General features: G+C 38.6%; 1 long non-coding RNA gene across 2 annotated transcripts; it reads right to left on the reverse strand.

The window, feature by feature from the left end:
* Positions 1-611: 611 nt before the first annotated feature.
* Positions 612-20,888, reverse strand: LOC135983985 (uncharacterized). Of its 2 annotated transcripts, none has more exons than XR_010601880.1 (3): positions 20,678-20,888; positions 3,661-3,736; positions 612-2,811 (listed from the first exon to the last, which is right to left on the reverse strand). It is a non-coding gene; the product is annotated as an uncharacterized LOC135983985 (long non-coding RNA). The 2 variants fall into 2 exon arrangements; XR_010601881.1 differs by having other exon boundaries at positions 20,671-20,888.
* Between the last annotated feature and the right edge of the window lie 3,284 nt (positions 20,889-24,172).

The raw sequence follows: 24,172 nt of genomic DNA on the forward strand, positions 1-24,172 counted from the left end.
TGCCATTCAAACACCTGTTCTCACTTTCAGGTAACATTGTAAATAAGAAGCAGGCAGCAGTATCTCCCGTTAATGTAAACAAACTTGTTTGTCTTGGCGATTGGCAGAATAAGAAGTTGGACTGAGTTGACTTGTAGGCTCTAAAGCAGGGATCGGCACCCTGGTGGGCTTGGCCGGTTTGCTTACCTGCTGCATCCACAGGTTTGGCTGATTGCCGCTCCCGCTGGCCACAGGTTGCTGCTCCAGGCCAATGGGGGCAGCGGGAAGCGGTGGCCAGCACATCCCTCAGCCCCATCCATGGCGGGCCACGTGCCAAAGGTTGCCGATCCCCGCTCTAAAGTTTTACACTGTTTTGTTTTTCAGTGCAGTTATGTAACCAAAAAAATAAATAAATCTGCATTTGTAAGTTAAACTTTCTCTATAAAGAGATTGCTCTTCAGTACTTGTATGAGGTGAATTGAAAAATACTATTTCTTTTGCTTATCATTTTTACAGTGCATATATTTCTAATAAAAATACTAATATAAAGTGAGCACTGTGCACTTTGTATTCTGTGTTGTAATTAAAATCAATATTGAAAATGTAGAAAAACATCCAAAAATAGTTAATAAATTTCAATTGGCATTCTATTGTTATAAGTGCAATTAATTGCGATTAATTTTTTTAATCATGATTAATATTTTTGAGTTAATTCTGTGAGTTAACTGTGATTAATTGACAGCCCTATTGATTTCATTTGAAAATTTCATCGAAAAATTATTGAAACATTTAGATAAAGTCAGAATGTTTCATTTCTACTTTATTGGTTTGACTTAAATTCATATAATATAATTTAAGGCCAAAACACTTCAACTGTTGTATCCTCTCATTTCATAATATATGTTAGATCATGTTGTATTGTATTGCATGATATGATGAGATATTTTATTATCTAATTTGATTTATATATATATACACACACTATATTAATTACAGAACAAACAAGGTAGGTGAAAACATAAAATAATCTCTCAGAAAAGCTGAAAAGTAACACTATTTTATTTCTTAAAATCCAGAATCCTAACACACAAGAACCAAAAACAGAGCAGAGAAAGCAGGCTGCTCCTAAGGCATAAAGGTACAACTCCATCTTGCTGCAGGATAGCTTGTAGCAGAACTGTCTCTGCTCTGTACAGATTGCATTTCTCCTTTAAGTACACTGCTTTGTTAATTAGATCAGCTTGCTGAGACCACAGCTGCTGCTCCCAGCAAGCTCCCTCAGTCTTGAGCCTTGTCATGTGTCCCCTCGCTCTATGGAAGATGGGGAAAGCGGGGTGCAGGAGCAGGGGGGAAGAGGACACACTGACATTAGCCCCCCCTTTTCCCCCCACCCACCCCCGCACAGCAAGCAGGAGTCTCGGGGAGCAGCTCCAATGCAGAGGGCAGGAGCAGCACATGGCAGTGGGGGGAGGGGCAGCTGCAATTGCTAGCCTGCTGGGCAGCTGCTGCACAGGAAACTTAGGGGAGCAGGGAGCTGATAGGGGGGCTGCCGGTCCACCCTGGTTCCAAGCCCCCACCAGCTAGCTGCAACGGGCTGCTCTTCCTGCAAGCAGTGGACAAAGCAGGAGGCTGCCAAAGGATGTTAGAAGGGAGCATTGCACAACTTTAAATGACCATGTTCCCTAATTGATCAGCAACGTAACAATGAAACAACGTTAACCGGGACGACTTTTAAGTGAGGAGTACTGTAGTAGGATCAGTCATCTGGAAAGAATTTTAAAGGAAATGGCCTGAAGTTGCCAGGTTATCCCTATCAGATAGGCTGCAATATTCAAATAATCAGTTAAAGACCAGAAGAAAGGCTGTGTGTCAGCTGTCTAAGCCTTTTTCTTTTCTTTTTTTTCTTTTCTTTTTTTTTGCCTTAATCAGATATAGTTTTTCAAGTCTGTAGACTTACACAAACAGGATTTGGCCCTACAATGAAAATGTTAGATAGTACAGTTTGAAACATAGGAACTTGCCATACTGGATCAGCCCCAGGGTCTCCCGTCTCCAACAGGATCAGTATTAGATGCCTCAGAGGAAAATGCAAGACATGCATTAAATGACAAATCTCAGATCACAAGGCTTTGTGATAATTGTTTCTTTACTTTTCTTTGGTGTTTTCTGGAGATTCAGAGTCTAACAATCTCCAAATTCAAACTGAAATTGAATCAAAACTCTTAAGTTTTACCCAGCGCAATGAAAACAAGCCACACTCAGCATTTCATACTTTTGCTGTAAAATAATAAATTGGTTTGCTGAAAATATTTGCAAACATAAGCAGAATTTTCATTAATGCTGGACAAAATCTGAAGTCAGGTTAATTTCACAAGGTTTTGGGTTTCCTAACAAAAGCATCATACAACTCTAGCTATGTGGCATGATGATCAGTTGTGCCACCCTCATTGAAAAATATAATAAATAAATAAATAAATAAATAGTGACAATGATAATAAAAGAGAGCTTGTGAGAACTCAGAAGCAGCAGCAATCTGTCCATGATAGAGGGACCTTTCAGAACAGTCCAGCTATTGAGGCACCTGGAGTTACAGAAATGAGGGATGGACGACTAATTTCTTCTATCCACCTCATATCCAAGACGGTGTTCTCTCCATGGCTCATCAGATTCAGGGTCATGGTCTCATACTTTTTGCAATATTTTAGAAATGGTGGGCCTGATTCGTCATTGAGTCCAGTTTTACACAAGTGCAACTGCATTAAAGTCGTAACAGCATGAAACTGGAGCAACCGGATAAACTTCTTACAATCATCTTGCAATAGAAAGAAAATTCTGAAATTAGAAGTGTGCAAAATATTTCATGAGAAAAGCAGGACAAACATATTTGACATTTTAGAGCTCTACCATCCTTTTTTAAGTAAATTTATGATAAAGGACATCTTGACTGGCTGAATTAGAATTCCCAGTGTCATTTCCACCTCTGAGATGGACTGAATGTACTTACAAACACGGGCAGTGGCACCTCACATAAGCCATTGTTCTTTTTCCTTACTGTATTTCTCAGACCACTTGCGACTGAGCTCCAATCATAGTTGGTTTATGAGGCTTGTAATCCAGGTAAGTTACCTGTCCAGTTTTCTTAGGAACAGCTTTTTCAATCTGAGTTCCAACTCCCACTCTGAGCTTAGGGACTGCAGTTCTGACATGCCTTTGGAAAGCGTGCACAAATGGAACCCTTATGTATTCAATTTATCTTTCACACTTTCACAAAAGCTGGTCCAAACCTCATCTTTGTGTAAAGGTGAGAAAAAATAACGATTTTTCACCACTGTTTACAATTCTCTAGCTATTGCTCCATTTGCAGAGCTAAAAGCAGTTGAAGTCAGCACAAGTGAACTATGCCTTTCACAGGATGGAGTGGAACAAGTGGTCAGAGAGTTAATTCTGCTTACTGTGAAATGTTTCCAGCATGAATTTTAACATATAACTACTCCATTATAGAACCCTTTGGGCAGCACTAGAATAAGAATGTTACGTCAGTCTCCGAACTTTTCTATTTACAGCCAGTTCTTACATTAAAACCCATTTTCTTTCTTGATAGTTATATTAACATTTTTGCAGATTTGATGAAGAAACCCACCCTATGTGAGCAAAACTCAAAATGGTACCATAGGTACTTACCTTATTTTATTCCAGATTAAATTACATTTTTAAGCAGAGTGTTTTTACATGGTGGGTTTTTATATGGAGGAGAATACTGGAAGGAAAAAAAAAAAAAGCTGGGATAAGCCTGTAATTGACAACACACTGCATGCAATAAAAAATGACACACACACACACTTTTCCTTAACTACAAGGTTTTTGGGGAAAGGTTTCTGGGTATATGATTGTATTCATAATATGTAAGTCTCCCCTTTGACTGTGGGAATTTTTAGCTTGCCCTTCAAACTCCAGACATCTTAAAATAGGCAGACTTTGACACTATGTAATAACATTGTTTTAATGAAGAGTTAGATCCTCATTTGAACAAATACAAAAAATAAAATTACCTATGTGTTTGGACACCTGAGGTTGAGACACATTAGTATACATTTACAATTTCCAAGTTTCTTAGATCTAAAATGGAATTATAATCATAGTAACTGTTCTTATATTAAGGTATAGCACAGATAAGTGTATTACTTTATGGCTTTCACAGTCTTGCTTACATATCTTTCAGTATGGAGAAATTTGGAAAGCTCCAGCTAGAACTAAAAATTACTTTCACAATGAAATATAGAATTTCACATTATTCACTGCCCTTGCATTGAATTGGATCCCCACTGAATTACATAAAAGATTAGACTGGATATTTCATCTTTCTGTCAAAGGTATAAAACTGGGGTAGATTCTGTTAGACAAATGAAATAGGAATATATTAAAATAAAGTTATATTGGTTTAGCAAATCCAGGGATATTTCTTAAACTGTCAGAAAAAATATTGAACCAGATTCTGAGATAGCCTCACTTAGTTTTAATCCCTAAGAAGAATGGGAGAGCAGCACACAGCATTCAGTATTACTGGGATATGTAGTGGTGTGCAGCTGTGTTGGTCCCAGTACATTAGAGAAACGAGGAAGGTGAGGCAATCTTTTTTATTGGATCAAATTCTGTTGGAGAGAGAGACAAGCTTTGGAGTTTACATAGAGCTCTTCTTATCACTAGGATAAAGTCTCTCTCTTCCCAAAGCAGAAGTATGTTTCTCAATGTGAAGGGTTGAGCTTAACACAGCAGGCTGAATTGTGAGAGCTCCCTGGAGTGCAGGAACAGCATTGCCACTGCACCACCATTGAAGAGGACTGACATCCCCTCAACTGTATGCCCAGCCAACTCTATTGCCAGTGCAAAGTGGGACATGGAACACGGCCCGTAGTCTTCTTGCCTTCCTGTAGTGCCTTTGCCCCATTGACGACGCTAAGGCTAATGGTGTAACTAGCCCTGTAGTGCAGTTTGCCTTATGGTCTGATCCAGGACCTATTGAAGTCAATGAGAATCTTTCTATTGACCTCAATGGGCTTTGCATCAAGCAGTAAGTACAAAGACTCCTATTTGCCCATCCATGTAGTGGGATGCAAGTGTGAAATTGGAGAGACAGATTTTTGTGTGCCTTCTCCTTTTCCCTTGTGCACTCACTGAAGGACCAGCCATAATCTATCCTCAGAAGGAATATTGTGCACATTTCATAATGGAGAAGAAATAGTAGCTAAATCCTTGAATGTATGAATCACTTATACTAGGAAAATTATACATGATGAAAATAAACAAGTACAGAACGTTCTGGGTATTGTACTTCATTCATTTTATTATTAAAGACATATCCATTTGAAACCAAGGCATTATTAGAAACACAGGCACCCTGGGAGAAAACCTTTCAGAAACACTTTGAAGTTTCATCCCACTCATGTCAAAGGGACACTGTCAAATAACTTGGCTTAAAACTTTAAGTACTTTTTAAAAGTTTTACAACTCTGATTAGTATTATTATCAGGATTTTTTTTTAAATGAAACTTTTTTTTCCCCAATTTTTTTAATTCAAACATCCTTTTTCAGTGTGGTAAAAAACCCAAGATACTGTATTTTGATTCAGCATAGGCACTCAATGAGATTCAAGTAAACTCATATACATACCACCCAAGCTTCCACTACCTTCTCTTCTCCTTCAGACTGTCTCTAGGCTCCTTCTAGTATTCTCCTCATGCCTGCACTGAATTTATCCACTCAGCTATTCAGTTACCTTTATATGCAATACAAAGCAAACCTAGAAGTATTATTGCCAGTGAAGGAGCCAAAAGTAAAAGCTACCTACATACAAAATATGACACTGGACAATTTAATTTCACATCCCTTCAGAGTGAAATGCAACAAGTAAACAGCAGAAATAGTGTAAATTAAAATATTATTTAAATCTGACAATTTTAATCAGTGGTTATTATATTAGTATCCCACATTTCTGCTGTGCTTTTATCTTTACAAAAATATTTTTCTATAATATTGATAGTATTCCTTTATGTTACATTCTTGGTTTTGTTTAAAATCCTAGCAGTGCCATAACAAGAGTACTGGAATAGTCACCATAGATGGTGCACTGATGCTTGGGATGAAATACCATTTTGCCTTTACACTAAACTTAGCACCCCTGCCGGCTTTTTTACAGAGCCAGCAGAGTGACTATCACTGCAAAGGACAGAGCTAGTATTCAAAGAAAAAAAAAAAGCAGAGGTAATACATTAAAGTTTTTAAACACATTTAATAGTATAAAAATACACAGAAGTGATCTTTTTAAAAGTAAAGCTTTAAACAACAAGTAGGTATTTATATTTAACTCTCCTTTGATGTTTTTAAAATGGCTCCATGTAGGAAGGCTCTGTGATGTGGAATAATGTTGGAGGATACAGATAGTGGATATTTTCCCCTCAGTTTATCTCTATCTTCTGGTGCCCAAGGGAACTTTTAAAATATATAGATGCCAAATTGTTGTGCTTTGATGTCATTCCCAGATATCTGGGGACATGCCAAACTACTGTGCTACAATACCTTTTCCAAATACCTAAAGGCATGCCAAAGTGTTGTGCTCTGATAACATTCCCAGATAGCAAAAATAAATTTAAACCCCATAACTATGATGAACCCTATTAATAAGGAGTTATTCTCATCACCATTTCAGAACACTGAGAAATTATTATTTTAAAAAAGCACACAATTTTAAATGCTGTACCTATGTTTATATTACTGTAATGCACTGTATATAGTTGCATGTATTAATTATATAATTCAGTTAAAGATACACAGATGTTGCACAATTTTCTTATTACCTTCTTATAAGAAGAACCTAAACAACTGTATCATCTTGGCAGACCAACTTAATCTTCTCCCAGATTGTAACGGTTATTTGCAGCAAGGATATTCGTCATTCCTATTTGCATATTTTAATCATTTAAAACTTGGTTATATGCTCAGAAGTATCATACATCTTAACCCCAAAATGAGGGGCACTTAATAGGATGGGAAGATAAAGAGACCCTTCATTGCTACCAGATAAGAGACTATCATGCACAAACTCTTACCAGAAATGCAGGAATTCGATCTCCTCAACTATATTTAGATACCCTATGTAAAACTTAGATTCTTCCTCTAACACTTACTACTATTAAAAGGAAACATGAAGACCTTTATGTTGACTCTTATAAGCTGAGCTGCCTCTGGTTAATGTCAGCATCCATACACATTAATATCTCATTTTTAAACTGGTAGAGTGGATATTTGTAGGATACTTATCTGTTCCACATGAGGTTACATTGTGAGATTCAAAATGACCACTGTCAGTGTTCAGATTCCTGTATGCCGGAATGCTAAATGAAGCAGCACATATCTTTCTGGTTTCAAAAAGAGCTGTTTAACTCAAGAGATGAAAAAGGAGAAAAGCAAGCATCACTTTATGAAACATACAGCTAATCTCTACTCCCCTTAATATGATAAGGATGTAAATACAAGACCTGTTTCACTGCTATATTTACTTCAGTTTCAAGCCAGTGTAACTCCATGGAAGTCAACAGAGTTGCATCAGGAATAAATCAGTTGCCATGGTGAATCAAGCTTATACAGTTTTAAAGCCAGTATCTCAAACCAGATTCTCTAGCACTCTCTGGTTGTCTTGCACTACTGACTATGGTGACAAAGCAACCGTAAATCAGACTGGACTGCCAGTTATGTTGGGTTTACAGCTCCTTTGTGATGTTGGAGCCGCACAAAGCAGCTAAATCGTGCCAACAAGTCTAGTCCCCTCAACTGTGCTGAGATACTGTATGTAATAAACCAAAAACTCTGCCTGAGCTGATTGAACTCTCTCGGGGCTAGTGTTGTGCTCAATGAGGTAACAAGACATTGATCTAGGAGAGTTCAATATTGACACACATTATCTTTTGGCCTGAGGTTTCATGACAAGTATTGGATTCCTCCTTGTGGTTTCTGTCCAACACATGTACAATATTACCCTCTGCATCTGTTAGCATGGAATTAAGTAGAGGAGATACAGGGATCACACATTTGTCAGTCAGATCACCTCCCCACTTTAGGCTGAGGTCAGGACCTTCAGGGTGGTGGATTGGTTTCAAATATCCATTCTCAGAGACTGATGGATACTCCTGAACTCAGCGTTTTAAGGGTTGATGTTGTCCAACCACAAGACTATTATAATCATCTTTTGTTCACCACAATCTATGCTCAGACATGCAGGGTGCTGGAGAATTCCTATCATCCCTCTTCCTCCATACATGAGATGACATTACTGCAGATTTTGACATGTTTGGGGATGTAGTGCCATCAATATGCAACATCAATTCTATGTCTCCTTGTCACTGGATAGAGATTGTAAAGTCTTTGCTATCCCATTATATTTTATTTATTACTTGTGACACCATGGTCCCAGTGAGGGCCAGCTGAGGTCATTCAATTAGGGTGAACTGCAAAGAATGGGGCACATAATCTCCAAAGATGGTAGATATTTTCAGTACTTAGATTTACCAAGCCAGCACAAAACCACTTCTTTATTACCACACTGGTTGCCCCAAAACCAGCAACATAGTTATCTTAAAGTAACCCAGCCTCAGGACTCCATCCACGTACCCAAGTCAAATATGATGAACATTTCTGAAAATTATTATTTCATCATATAAAAGAGAAGGTTCTACCAATCCCAAAGGATCGGACACATTATTTCCAAGGTTATTGAATATTCCAGATTTTACCCAAATACACACTTACAGCCAATTATTATTAACTAAACTAAAATTTATTAAAAAAGAAAAAAAGAGAGAATATGGCTAAAAGATCAATATACATACAGGCATAAGTTCAATTATTGAGGTTCAGATACATAGCAAAGATGGTGAGCTTTATAGTTGCAAAGAGTTCCTTTAGAATTTAGTCCATAGGTTATAATCCAATGTCCAATATCACCTTCAGGGAGTATGAGCATAACTGGGATCTCAATTTGGCATCTCAAAACTCCTAATGAAGCTTAAGCAGATCTGAGATAAAAAGGATTGGGAACCCAGGGTCTTTTATACAATTTCAGGCCTTCTTTGACAAGTTGGAGTCCCTCAGGAAACAACAAGTAATTAGGGCGACTTTCAAGTAGGTCCATCACCAGTACTTAGCTATATGAATTAACATAAGGCAATGGCCTGTTTCTCCACCATGCACAAATGATTTGCTATACATTTCAAAGAGAGATTAATACAGCAATATCCTGTGTTTACAATTCATTTAAATGCTAGGATGTTCTTTTGATCTCTGATTTAACAGAATACAGCATAGACAGGGACTATTGGTGACATTGTTCACCACTACCCATATATATGTAAATACACAAAACCACAAACATTATCTCCCCATATATCTTTAAGGGTTGGATTTGAGTCATTCATCCAGCAGGATGTTTAACCCTTTCTGGCCATACATCACAACTTGTATTTCCACTGGTTAACTGTAATATGGTTGTGGATGGATGTCATCTGAGTTAAACTACATTAAGATGAGAGGTGATGTTGGTTAGAAGACAGCTCATAAAGAATTGGGTGGGATTCTGATTTCTCCATCCATTGAGAGGCAATGCCTATGTTGTATTTCACTGTCACAATGTCAAGACCTTGCTGGAAACTTTGCTGCTCTTGGGTTCTTATGTGACTGAATTTTTGGCTCGCCCACAGACTGCAAATTATCCTGACTGATACTGACTCTTTATTACCACCAGATTGGATTATTGCAGGGTTCTTCTTAAGTTTACCCTTGAAGGCCTGAGGAAGGTATAGCAAGGGGACATTTTAAGTGCAGGAAGCTGACATAATGCTCTGGACTGGCTTCCCATGCAAGATAGTGATCATCATCTATAAGGCCTTGAACTTTCTGGAAGTCACTTTACTCTTGGATTGATTGTTCACCCCTCCAGTCCATTGAGTGGTTGAGAACTGCTCACTTGAACTATTCAGAATATATGGTACATGATAGCTCATGTAACCCCACTTGATATTTCTAAAAAACAAACTGTCGTTCTATCATGGAATAAACAAACACCACATTTGTTTGAACTAAAAAAAATGGGTGTTTTTCCCAATGAACAGCCATTCTTTGAAACATTTCTGTGAACAAAATCCCATCCACATGAATGTTCATGTATAGCAAACAATGCAATTGCAGTATGGACATGGTTGAACTAAACAGCCATTGGGCATTTGAATGAATGTTTGTAAATATTTCTTTTGCAATACTTTGGTGGTGACAAAGGTTGGATGACTGTTGCTTATGGAAGCTTTTCAAAAAAGCATTTAATTCATGATGGCTTGGGTTTATCATGGATTAGGCACACATCACTTTACTTCTGCTATGATACAATTCTCAGAATTATAGTAGAAAAAAATGTAGTAAAACTATTTGTATATAGTGCACCCTTTAGTGTCTATAGTGGTAATGCTCATGTGTTAAAGAACGATGCCTTTGTCTGACTGTTTGTAAATAGCTTTAGAATGTAATATTGTAATATATTCCTTTAAAAACAGAAGTAATGGGCACACAAAATCTTGTTAATGCTGATATATGTAGGTGTGAATAAGATTTAGTATTTGCATCAAAGTTTAGTACTGTGTTCTGAATTCTAGTCCAATGTTTTTTAAAACGACAGTCTTATGCAGAGCTGTTATACCCACAATTAAGGCACTATGCTATCCTGTCATTACACTAGCTCAGAGATGAATTAATGTTGTGAACCCAGCAACAGCTTTCACAGCCATGCAAAGTGACTTTTTGGATTCAATGAATGGGGAATAGCTTTCCAAAGGGGAATGGAGAGATATATTAATAACACATCTCGTCTCCTTTTGGCTTCCTGTAGGAGCTGCCTTTAGAAACCTGTGGAATTTAGAAAACAAGGTTTCCTATGGACCAGACTAGTTTCTGCTGAACAGCTCAGCCTGAGGCAGATGGCAATTCTCAACCCTTCTCAACTTCCTCAGGCTTGTGTGCCACTGCAGATAGTGAGACATTTCTCCTTCAGAGACTTCTTAAATATATAGTGCTTTTGTAATGCATTAGAACTGAATTATGATGGTACAGGGTATTAATTATAGAGAAAGTCATAATGGTCTCTCTTGCAAAAATAAAAAACAATTCAATGTGGCCTCAGAGGATGTTGTCTCACAGCAATTTAAACTTTGTTTTCATCCTAAGGATCACATTCATCTTAAACATTTGATTACTTTCCCTGCTCTTCAGGCTCAATACACTGCAGCAAAATGAAATTATTAATGCTTTGTTGTGAGATTATCCATAGAGACAGATTTTTAATACAGGTGCTTTTGGTGTATAATGGTAAAACATATTTCTTTTTTTCTCTATTCCCCTGAAAAAAATCAGCTTGTAGGAGCCCAAGTTTCCTAGCCAGCAAAGTCTATTAACTTTCCCGAAAAGAGAAGTATTTCATTGGTGCCTCAGGAATCAATTTTTAAACATGTATCTTTAGCGATTGTGTATGATTCAAACTTTTTTTGTTCCCATGACCCACATTAAGTGGTAAGAATTTTGATTCACATTATTATACATGCAATTGCCTAGAAATGCTGAAATAATTGTATTAGTTTCAGATGTTTCCTTTTGCTGATCTTTCTTCTTCATTTTTAAGGAAGATGGGAGGGCAGGTGGTGGGATGACTGAAAATATATATTATAAACCATTTACTCCGTTATGTACAAGTTTACCTATCCAACTACGATAGACCAACTTGTTATTTCTGTGTTACAAAAGTATAAAAACTTACCTCAGACTATTTTTGGCTCTATATTTGGAGGTGCTTATGTGCAGGACAGGCGTTTATCTCCCATGGTGCTTATTTCCTAGACTCAGCATGGGCAGATGGTAGACCCCATACCCAGAAATCACAAGAACCAGACAGAAACCAATGGTGCTGGGAGAATGGCACCAATGGATTTAACACAAATGTCTTAGTATTTGAAAAAAGAAGAACAGGAGTACTTGTGGCACCTTAGAGACTAACAAATTTATTAGAGCATAAGCTTTCGTGGACTACAGCCCACTTCTTCGGATGCTATATGCATATAGCATCCGAAGAAGTGGGCTGTAGTCCACGAAAGCTTATGCTCTAATAAATTTGTTAGTCTCTAAGGTGCCACAAGTACTCCTGTTCTTCTTTTTGCGGATACAGACTAACACGGCTGTTACTCTGAAACTTAGTATTTGAAGGGAGATGTTTTAATAACAGCAGTCTGTGTTTGATTTTTTTTCCTTGTTAAAAAATGGGTGTTGGTTAGTTTCAGCACCTCAAGGGCAGAGACATTAGGCTGAAGGGCAGGCAGTTATAGCTGATGTCTTTTTCTAGTATATTCAGTGTATATATACACATTTAATACACGGGGTGAAAAACTCCCAACAATGTTAAAAGTTTAGTAATAAGGTTCCAAAATCAAGCACTCAACAGTTAGGAAGTGACAGAATTAATAATGCCTGTTTAAGCTTTTCTCTCTAATCAAGAAGACTAGAAACTCTGCCTTAATGGAAGCTCAGATTCTCACAAAGTCCCTTGCCTACAGGAGCTGGGGATTTATATAAAATATCAGATATCATGAGATTTATAATAAAAAGACATGAATTGCCCACACTACATTTCCAGTAGAACTCTACCAACTAACATTTAAACCTACTAACAGAGAAGAACTTTTTCCCTTCACAGAGATTTTCATACAGATTGGGGTGGCTGCCTTGAGAGTCATTGTTACAGTTAGAATTATAGATGGGAAAAAAACAGAAAAAAAACCTCATTTAAGAAATAAAACAAAAAAGGCCTGATTTGGTTCTCATTCAATTACACATGGCTATCTGATCGCTCTCTAATGGTGGGTGCTTCCAGAAGTATTTAGTCTTCCTGGCCCTTTCCAGTGTACCAAAGATATGTGTAAAGTAGATACAATATGCTACTTAACATGAATAACCACATTGTTAAAAACACCACAGTGCACCTACAAATTCTTTAATACTAGCTGTCACACCAAGTCAAATACATGTACTATTCTACTGGTACAGTTCATTGTTACATACACAACAATTGTGTGCATGTGTATATATATATATATATATATATATGGTACTGTTACTTTCACCATCATTTATGACACATTATAGACTTCTTCTGAAGATGTCTATGCTATTGTCTCTCAGCCTACTCTTAAAATCACAGTTATGGAGAACAAATAAGAATTTACAGTAAAAAACAGCTTTTTTCAGGCTTGTTCAATATTGTTTTGAGACAAGATAAAATGCACTTTTGTAAAACGAAAAAAAAGTACAATTTTTAATGTTTAAAAGAGTTAAACACCCTATTCGCCATCCCCAGCTACTGCTGCAAACATTACAGTGGCTTTTGTTCTTTTCATTGTTATCACCCACTGCTGTTTTCCCCTTAAGAAGAGCCTCTAAAAAGATGGAACTGTTAACGGAATGACAGAGTCACAGAAAGACACAAAAAATCAAAAGGCCTGCTTCTGGGGATCTGTTTCCCATTGCAATGAAGATAACAGAGAATACAGACGTCTGTGATAAAAATCACTGAAGACACTTGCAGGTTTGATTTATGAAGTTTCAAACTCTAACGGTATCTGTGTCTGTTCAGGCACTACTGCAGAAAGCCTGGTACAAAAAAGCTTCTGGAGAAGGTTGCAAAAAGTAAGATAATGTAATAAAGAACCATACATTTCTCTAGCCATACACATGCAGATCACATTCAAATCTTTCCACTCCTTCCTTCCACCATTTTCAACATCCAACCTTTTGTTTCAGTTCAAAGCATTATAGTTTTGCTCAGGTCCTCATTGCTTTTCTACACTACTACAACCTTCTCTCTGGCCTTTGGGGAATGCACTTCGCTAATCAGGTCCTTTCAAAATACTGCTGCTAAAACTACCATCTTACCCCTTCTCCCCCACCCCCTGCCTTTTGGATCCCTCCACTCTTGTGCTCATCTTGAAGACCCATAAACCTTTCTGCTTTTTTACCTTATCAAATTGCCCCATCACATCTTCTGCATTCTCCACTCAACATCTGATGTCAAGTATCAGAGGGGTAGCCGTGTTAGTCTGGATCTGTAAAAAGCAACAGAGAGTCCTGTGGCACCTTTAAGGCCAACAGATGTATTGGAACATAAGCTTTTGTGGGTGCATCCGACGAAGTGGGCATTCACCCACGAAAGCTTATGCTCCAATACATCTGTTAGTCTTAAAGGTGCCACAGGACTCAACATCTGATGTTACTCCCAGGTGCCTATTTGTCTACTACTACAAGTGCCTTCATTCATTTGTCCAGGACATCTTTTCTGAACAGAACACTATCCTATTTTCCAAAAAATATCTCCTCAATATTTGTTCCTGCTTTGATGCATTCAAGAAACTACAAGCTGATAACTAGGTAGGTGGTCAGTAGGAGTATAATTTATTTTATTCTTAGTTAAAAAAAAAAAAAAAAGATGGGGAATGGTTTTCCTGTCCAATCAACATTTTCAAGATTTCAGAAACAGAGTGTGGGAAATGGAGATGTGGTACCAATAGCCTGGTGGTTATGGAATTCATCTGGGTTATAGTAGATCCAGGCCCAAGTCCCTTCCCTGACTGATTTAGATCAAGAACTTCAGCTTTGATCTCCAACATCCTACATGAATGCCCCACACACCAGGCCATTTGGCCCCCTACCAGTGCCGCCTTTTGCACTGCACTCTCACAGAGCTCTGCATGGGCACAGCAGCCTGTTTGCATGCTACATATTGCAGGATTAGAGTTTTTGATTGTAAAGTCCTTGGAGCAGGGACTGTCTCTTACTCTGTATTTTGCTTAGCAAAATGAGACCCTGATCCTGAGAGGGAACCACTGAATGTTGCTATACTTGTAGCCAGGGTAAGAGTAGTACCACCCCCTTAAGTTTGCCTGACACTTTCCATTATAAGACTGCTTTCACTGGTATATAACTTATTAGACTTCAACCATTTGGGTTGAAATTTTCCCTGCCTTGTATCTACCATCGCCTGAAGGTTTTTGGAAAATTTCAGCCAAATGAGTTCAGCTGTTTTTAAGAGGAAGAAGGTTAGGGGAAAATGCATTGTTTTGCCCTGATTAAAAAATTCTGGCCTTTTTATAAAAAGCTGTAGCACCTACACACTTTTGTTCAGAGACTTTACATTTGGTGGGGTGATTGACTTTGTATCAGGAATGTGGCTTTTGCTGTTGCTGTGAAAATATGCCTAAATTTGGCCAAGATTTCCCATCGAAAAAATCTCAGTTTGCACATGCTCAATAGCAGCATCTTAGATTTTACCAACTAAAATCTCTGAACATTCCATCCTTACTGAGGATACTTGAGCCTCTCTTACCTCCTAGTGCTGCTCAGACTCCACATGCACCGTCCCTACAGAGCAACTGAGCATGCTCCCTACAACCCAGGGATACAGAGTTAAAGCAGGACTTTCATGTAATTGCTACTCTGGGTCAGGCTGGGGCCAGGCAGTCCCTGGATCTGAGTGAAGGTGGCTAGCCTGAGCCACTGCCCAGGTGGCACTGTCCATACTATATTTAGTGCTCTAGCTTGAACCAAACCAAGCTAGTGCAAGTTTATCTATCCAGTCTGGGACTCACATCTTCCTGGTGCAGTGCAGACATATCCATAGTGACCACACTACTGATGCCTAGACAGCAAAGACATCACTGGCTAGACAACATAATAGAGAGGAAAACCTTTTTATGGGGTACACATCATCCAGCTTGTTGAGAGTTAAACATCACATAGCCATCAACCACCATTGCCTCCAGCAAAAGTTTCAGAGTTGCTGGATTTCTCCCCATGCTATCTTTTACGCCCTTCCACCAGGATGCTACACCCCAGTAGCCTCACTTTGGCTCCTAGTACCACCCAGAAGGAGAAAAGGCCTTTAATTTCAGAGACTTCTCCCCACAGTTCTACTTCACATACAGCCATCTCCTGCCTCCAGCTCATGGTAAAGGACAAACCACATTCTTCCAAGAATATTAACACAAACAAGTGATTTTTTCCATTCAACAGCAATTTTGGGGGAACGGGAGAAAAAAAAAATCAAGAAAAGATTTCAGTTTGGCTCAAACCAGATATGATTTTTTTCCAGAATTTTGGGTGAATTGAAAAAGTAAATTTCAGACTGCTTCTAGAGAGAGGATTTGAACTGGGGACTCCTACATCTCAGGTGAGTACCCTAAGCACTGAATTAAAGAGAATAAGGTGGTGCACACCACCTCCTCTTCTGGCCATTTTGTGAATGTATGAAACCATTAGTGTCAAACTAGAGAATTGTTTCAGGTTGGCCAAAACTGCTGCACTTTTAATTGAATAAAGTATTCATCTGAAAATTTTCACCCAGCCGTAGTTTCCACATTTCCTCCCCCTTTTAATTTCCACAAATGACCGTCTTTTTTTAGTACATTAAAACTACTTCTCCATAATCCCATCTTTTTCCTCTACTTCTTTTCTTATCTTATCCTGCTTTTCTCCTAATTTCTATTGTTCTCCTATAGCTTCTTTATTCTAAATCCCTTTGTCTCCTTCACCCACCACTGCCTTTTCACTTCCTATTAGCCTTTCCTCTACACACGCTACAGCCTCAGTCAATGCAGGCCAGGTCCCTGCCTTCTCCTCCATAGGGGGAAAAAAAAAGTCACATGTTCAAAGACACATTCTATGTTCCACCTGATCCAAAGCATATTTGAAATTGATGGAAAGATCAGATTGATTTAAATGGACGTTGCACATTACTATATATGTTGTGAATGCTTTATAGTTTGTTGTTCTGGGTCCAGAAAGTGGATTGCTTCATTGACCTCCAGGGCTTGTTATCTCTTTGGCAGAGCTCACCTACTGTACAGAACCTTGTTTGCTTACAGTGCTCTATTAACAATGATAATTAAATACTGGTGTAGCATCATCAGCTATGCAAGCCTTCATTTTAGCCACAGGGATCAACACATCTCTATGTATATAGGCCGCTGTGCTTCTGTACCCTTAAATAAATCTGACATGAACTGAATAGCATTACGAGAGTTAGACTATGTTTAATAACCTGAAAGAGTCCACTCTGTTTACACTGTACATTCACAATCAGTCTGGCACCTGCCTTCCATCCTCCGTAAAGAGTCTGGTCCACACACTCAGAACTCGGTAGGTAGACAAAACAAGGCTCTGACATTATAACTATAATCAATGCTTGCAAGGTGGCAATTTTTCAACATAAAAACCCTTTACATGTGCAGTAGAGCTGTACAAGGCACATAAATGCCATTTGTAATGTTCAGATATATATGTCATGAAAGGAGGCAAGGTAGGCATCTGGGGAGAGCAGTGTTGAAATTAAACACTGAAAAAAATAGTGGATAAATTGCACAAAGGACAAATTGCTAAAGTTGAAGGAAAGTGACCAGGAAGCTGAGAAAGAGGGAGAAGTCAAAAGCACAAATACTTGCTTTTAAATCAGTGGGAGAATATGCCACACAGATGCAACCACCTATGTATGGGCTGGAGACTTTACTTATTTTACAGGTTTCAGAGTGGAGTCATGTTAGTCTATCAGCAAAAACAACAAGGAATCCTCGTGGCACCTTCGAGACTAACAAATTTATTTGGGCATAAGCTTTCATTTGGTATCCTACTGTTAATTGAATTGTCTTGTTAGACTGACCTCACACTTGGTAAGGAAACTCCCATGTTTTCATATATTTATACCTACTCCTGTATTTTCCACTCCATGCATCTGATGAAGTGGGTTCTAGCCCACAAAAGCTTATGCCCAAATAAATTTGTTAGTCTCTAAGGTGCCACAAGGACTCCTCGTTGTTTTTACTTATTTTACAGTTTCTTTCACATAGGATACAACAGAGCTCCTTACACAGTAATGTGAGTGAAAGATAAAACATTATTACAGCACAGGGCCATGACATGGCATTTATAAGAACTAGAAGTGAAAGCTAAAAGGTTAGTTTTCCATCTAGATTTATAAAAACAAAATATAGAATGAGCTCTTCACACTTGATGCAGATTCAACTTTTGCAGATCCAACACTGAAACAAACCTTGCAAAGCTGATACCTTTTCTTTTCTGCCCAGCTCCAGAGGGATATGAGGTGTATGAATATCAGTGAAATGAGGTAGACTAAAATTCTCCAGTGCCTTAAAACATTAAAATAATGGTAGGTACGAGTAACTTCACCGAGACACCAGAAGGCAATTCTATCAAATAGACTGCATTTACTCTTGTGTTATTTTTCAGTAGAAGTCTTGCCACCATATTTTGTACAAAATGGAGTTTAGTTAATTTAATAGTTAAAACATCTATAGGATGCCTATCAATAGATAGCTATGTGCTATCAAATAAAACACAAATGCATCCACATGCACATTTGTATCAAGCAAATCACCAAGAGGTTGGTAGTGTGGTCAATATCTGGGCTGAAACCACGGGAGGATGTAAAGTCAGTTCCTGACTCTGTCCCAGACTTTCATGCAAGTTATCCCAGTTTTGGGGTACATGCATCTTTAACCCTCCTCCCTCCATTCCCCCAGTCTGCTCAAGAAGTGCCCTCTCAGGCCTCCAGCTGTCAACACTCTCTCATGACTGAAGTTTTAGGCTGCAGCTGCCTGCAGTTGCACTACAGTAATTTTAAGCAGGTTTGACTAACGTCCAGCCTTTGTACTTTTCTTTCTCTCCAAAGGCTATGAAAGGTATGCCAGTGGTTACAAGTAGCCAAACAGTCCTTTTAGAGCAGAATACATTTATTTAAGAACAAAAAACAGAGAGAGCACATACAAAATAATAAATGTATGCTTAACATACAAGCAGTTTCTATCTACCAAAAAGGGGAATCTTGCAGGTCAAAGTCCTTCCAACCCCAACAAAGAGCCAAGTCCATTTGTTGAATTGAAATGAAGGCCCCTCTGTCAGGCTAAAGTGAGCCTTTTATACCAACATCCTTTTCTTTGTCTCCTTGGGATAATGGGACCTGTCTGAACTAGTACATACAAACCGCCCAAGAGGTGGTACTTCTCTGGAGCTGTTTACAGTCCCAGGGATTATAGTAAACACACACACACACTTTTTTTAGTTCCTGGCAATGCTGCCATAACCATCCCACAATGATTCATAGAGTTAATACAAAAGTTCCCAAAGAGGCTGCATATGTTGAAATAGCTGCCACACAAGTCACTTCTCTCTCTATGCCTTAGCTCCTCATCTGAAAACAGGGATCATGATACTTTTTTTCTCCCAACCTTAGTTTGTCTTGTCTCTTTAGACTGTAAACTATTAGGGCAGGGAACTGTCTCCTACTAAGTTTCTGCAAAATACCTAGAACTATAGGTCCTTACTGTTAGTTGACCCCTGTTAGTAATACTAATACAAATATATAATAAAGGTTCTCTAGAGAACAATTTTTAAGTCCAGTTGAAATTAAATTAAAGCAAATGAGTAATACACCCAAAGTGATAAAAGACACACATTTACCATACCAGCTTAATCAAAAGAAAGCCTGGTAAGATTCAGTATTCATGTTCTCTAACTGAAATGAAGTTGCATATGCTGTAGAAACACTGCATTGCATTGGGGATTGCAGTTTCTTCTACTTCAGCAAAGGCTGCACAGCATCTAATTTGAACATCCATGGTGATACCTTTAATATGTTAATAATTTAAGGTGAGATGATATCTTTACTCACTATGAATAGTATCTTCTTGCAATGGGACTACTTAAGGAGGAAAATTGTACTCACAGTGAGTTAAGGCATCATAAGGTATCCGTCAACTGTACTCAAAAGGGATGGATGATAGTGAAAAGAACCATGAAAATGTCCAGGACCAAGAGAAGCAAAATTTCTGTTATTTCATAGTTATATTTCAGGAAATTCACTCAATTTCTACATCAGACTTTTGTCATGTATAGCTAGCACTGACAACTCAGGCTGCTGTACTGATAGAAACAAAAATAACTCTTTACACCCAGATCCTCAGGTCTTGTAATACCAGTTTACACCAACTGAGGATTTTATGTGGAAGTCTGAGATATCTCAGATTCCAAAGCCAAATAACATCAGGTTATATATGTAAAAGGACATGAGGACCATATCTTTCTATACTGCATGTCACACCAAACACTGCATAAACTGCTTCAATGTAGAAAAAAAGGATCAGAAGCAATTGTTTTTCAACACAAATAACTAACTAATGAGAAAGATAATAGTTTTGCAGATGCCTTCCCTTTTCATTAGACATTCAAATGGGGTTTTATGTTCACTTCTTGTAGAATATATTTTTAGTGATTTGATATACAAAGGTACATTGAATGAGACAATGCAACCAAACATGTGTATATGCATATTATATATATATATACACACATACACATATACACACACACATAGAGAGAGAGAGAAATAGGAAAAAAGATGAGAAACAAGCCATGTGATTTTAGAACTGTAGAAGAGCACAATGATTAACTAGGAAAAAGTGATTTACATTGTAGCTGATAGGAAATGATTACATTTGTAAGATGATTTCGCAGATCATTTCTGATAGGTTTGATAGTGTCAAAGCTTACAACTCACTGTTGGGGCACCTCCTTGGGGCTGATCTGAGGATTAGCGGTGAACAGGTCTGACACCCTCTCATTTGGTTGTTCCTCTTTTCCCTGTGGCAATTTCAGCCTCTCCCCAGGTTCTTGCCAGAGTCAGGATCCCAGGGCTTATTTTCTCCCAGACTTCTTCCTTCTCTCTTCCCAACTCCCTTCCTTTCTAAGAGGCAACTACAGAATTCGTACAGCCCTTCTACCACCAACTTCCTCTCTTTGTAAACTTAATCCCCTCCCCCCAAACTAGCCTTTGTTAGGCTTATTAGTGACTGCCTCTCCTCCTGGTGCAGCCCATAACGTTAATTAGCCCTTTTTAACCTGGTCAAGGCTTACATGGGGTGGACACCCCATCACAGGTAGGTTTGTTTTGTAACTGCCTTTTCAAATGTAAAGAATTGTTTCACCATCTATTAAAGCAGAAGTGATTGCCCTCTCCAAGTCTACAGTATAATCTCTGGAGCAATTGATAGATGACTGTCAACAAATCTCCTAAGTCACATTTATAAAACGGACAGATGATTTACCAAGCTTTTGAACAAATCACAATAAATTGCCCATACCAGATAAATGTGACTAGAATTTGGGGGAACAAACAGATAATACAGCAGAGTACTATAAAGCATAAATATATAATAAACATTATGATCAGCTATTATGATCAGCCCTGCATAATAGGAGCCAGATTCTGCCACCCTTACTCATTCTGAACAGTATCTTTCTGCACAAATGGTCCCACTTAAATCAATGAGAACACTCATGGAGTAAGGAGCTTCTGCAAGGGAGTAAGTGTATCCAAATCTGGCCCTATAATAGGAGCTGCAATTACAACACCAGCAATACTTTTCAAAATGAATTTGTCCTTTTGTCACCTAACCTTGGACCTTTAATCCCTGCATTTGGCGCTTTGGAGAAGTCTGAATGTTGTCAAGTGCATACTTACATTGCATTAAGCTTTCCTTTTCCTACAAAGGCTAGACTGTGACATTAGGCACAACCCTGAACAAGGGGGTGGTGCAGAAGCTGCAGCAACCCAGGAGTAGCATCAGGAGGCTCTGTAACTCAGCCCTCTGAAGCCCGGTTCCTCCTCTTCTTCTGTTTTCTCCTGGGTGTATAACTGGTATGGGCCAGCAGTAAATTACTCCTCATCCTTCACTGGCTCAGGTAATTAAACTAGTGAGTAGTGGAAGAGAATGGAGCCAAAGCTGTACCCATTCCCTATCTATTTACTCTGGAGAAGGAGTAAGCAAGTGCATTGTCCCACTTTCTTCCCTAGACCTGAACCAACAGTATGTGAATCCAGGTATTCTCTATGCAGGAATTTTAGTCCCTTGCATTCATGTTTTATTTTGGTGTAAATCAGATGCAGTAAGATGCAAGTGAGGTACTTAACCACACAGTGCAACACTTAAGATATTTAAGTTATATTCTTGTACACATTCCTGGCTTCATCCAAAGTTCACTGAAGTCATTAAGATCCAAAGACCATTGACTTCAGTGTGCTTTATATCAGGTCTTTATAAAGAGTAATCTATTTTTCCTTCGTTTTATGGTGATGATGTGCCTCAGCCTGAGCCTGTTAGTGTGACTTGAATAATACTTGGAGTGGATAAAAGGTTTTGCACTTTGCATACTGACTCACTATACTGAGCTTTTCTTTTCTTACAGAATAAAGAAATTTACAGCTGCAATTCAGTCTAAGCTTGGTACAATACCAGGGCTCATTTTACACAAATTATATTCATCTAGCTTGGCCTGGAGTAGTTTAAAAAGCTGCATATAAAATGAAGGAAGATGGAATGAATTACAGGATTTGCTAATTGGGCCAGATTCTCAGATGATGTAAATTGGCAAAAATCTACTGATTTCAGGGGAGCTATACTGATTTATACCCACTGAAGATCAGGCCCAAAGTATCATGGTTGTGCCCCTTTTCCTTGGGAAATATAAAATTTAAAATCCACTTCTGAAAGCTTTCAGTGCTCTGACATAATGACATCTGAAAGGCCTGCAGAACCAGGAGGGGTTGGGACTTAGTTAATATGAGCTATCACATGCTGTGTCACTATCCTTTTAACAGTAATAAATGACAGTTGGTGTTAATGGCTCCTTGTTAAAGCAGTTCAGAAGACAGATGGTATGTTATTAGTATACCCTTTCCCCCACATTTGAATGTCCCTTTCTCAATACTGTGCATTACCCCTGTCTGCGGTATCAAACAGCTAAAGATGGACTGTCACTTTCAGACTGACAAGGTAGTAGATGAGGGGGCAGTCATTAAGAGAGTCAAAAGACAAAGAGATTCTTAATTTTCTTTTGTTGTTGTTGTTGTTGTTATTTCCACTGTGTTCCTCCAATGATTCCTTGGTATCTCCAATTCTCCCTGCAAGAGGCCTGATTGTGATTAGTCCTTGTATGGACATGCTAGCAAGGAACTTTCCCTCTCTAGTATCGCTATGCAAGTGTCCCTGAGTGAGGACTGCTTGTTTGATCTTTGTTCCCTCTCCAGGGAAAGAGTTAGAGAGAAGGTAGGTCCATTGCTCCATTCCCTGTTCTGTACCTGCCTTCAGGGACCATGTTCCAGGGGAGCAACCTGTGCCATAGTAATTGTTAGTTCAGAGTGAGCAGCCCTTTGGAGTTTGTGTAACCTGAGGCAAAAAACACTCCTGATGTGGGGGTGATATATCTCCTCAGGCCCCCTACACAGGTCTCTGTGTGTGTAAAGCAAAAATGTAGCCAAAGGTACTGAAGTGTGGGCTTTCTCATACTGTGTTAGATACTCATCTGGTGGCAAGTAGAGAAAAGATCTTCAGGCTTCTCCTCTGATTCTTCATCCTTCAGTTGCTGTGTTTTTCCCCCTTTGGTCTTTAATCCTCTTCCATCTTCTAACTGGATTACATAGCCATCTCTGCAGTGCTCCGTCACCATTCGACTAACATCAGTAAATGTGAGTGGAAGACAGGGTAATTCCCAGCCCCCTTCACAATCCAAGCATACCCACTCCAGACTGGATCTCTTGTTGTGCTTTTGCCAAGTCAGTAGGCTTGCTTGTAGCACCTCTCTCAATTACGATGATCTTGCTGCAGCTGTTTTACTGAAGCATGTTCACCCTTTTCAGTAAACCACAAGCAACAGATTCATATACCATCAGGAAAAATAAACACAAGCTCCCAGACTTGACAATAATTGCATTTTCTGAAACAGTCGTTGGTCTCCTGTATACAGATACATGTTCCTAATGAATATGTCTGATAAATGATTACAAAAGAAGAGCTCTGTGTACGCTTGAAATCTTGTCTCTCTCATCAACAGAAGTTTGTCCAATAAAATATATTCTCACCCGCCTTATCTCTACAAATATTTAGTCTGATTCTCTCTCCTAATCATTATAGCCTCTTTCTGTCAGCATTAGGTAATATACATACTCTCACATTATCTCCCAAAGAAACAAAGAACATTGGAACACTGAAAACAT

Source organism: Chrysemys picta, chromosome 1 (genome assembly GCF_011386835.1).
Source record: "Chrysemys picta bellii isolate R12L10 chromosome 1, ASM1138683v2, whole genome shotgun sequence".
Taxonomy (NCBI): Eukaryota; Metazoa; Chordata; order Testudines; family Emydidae; genus Chrysemys; species Chrysemys picta.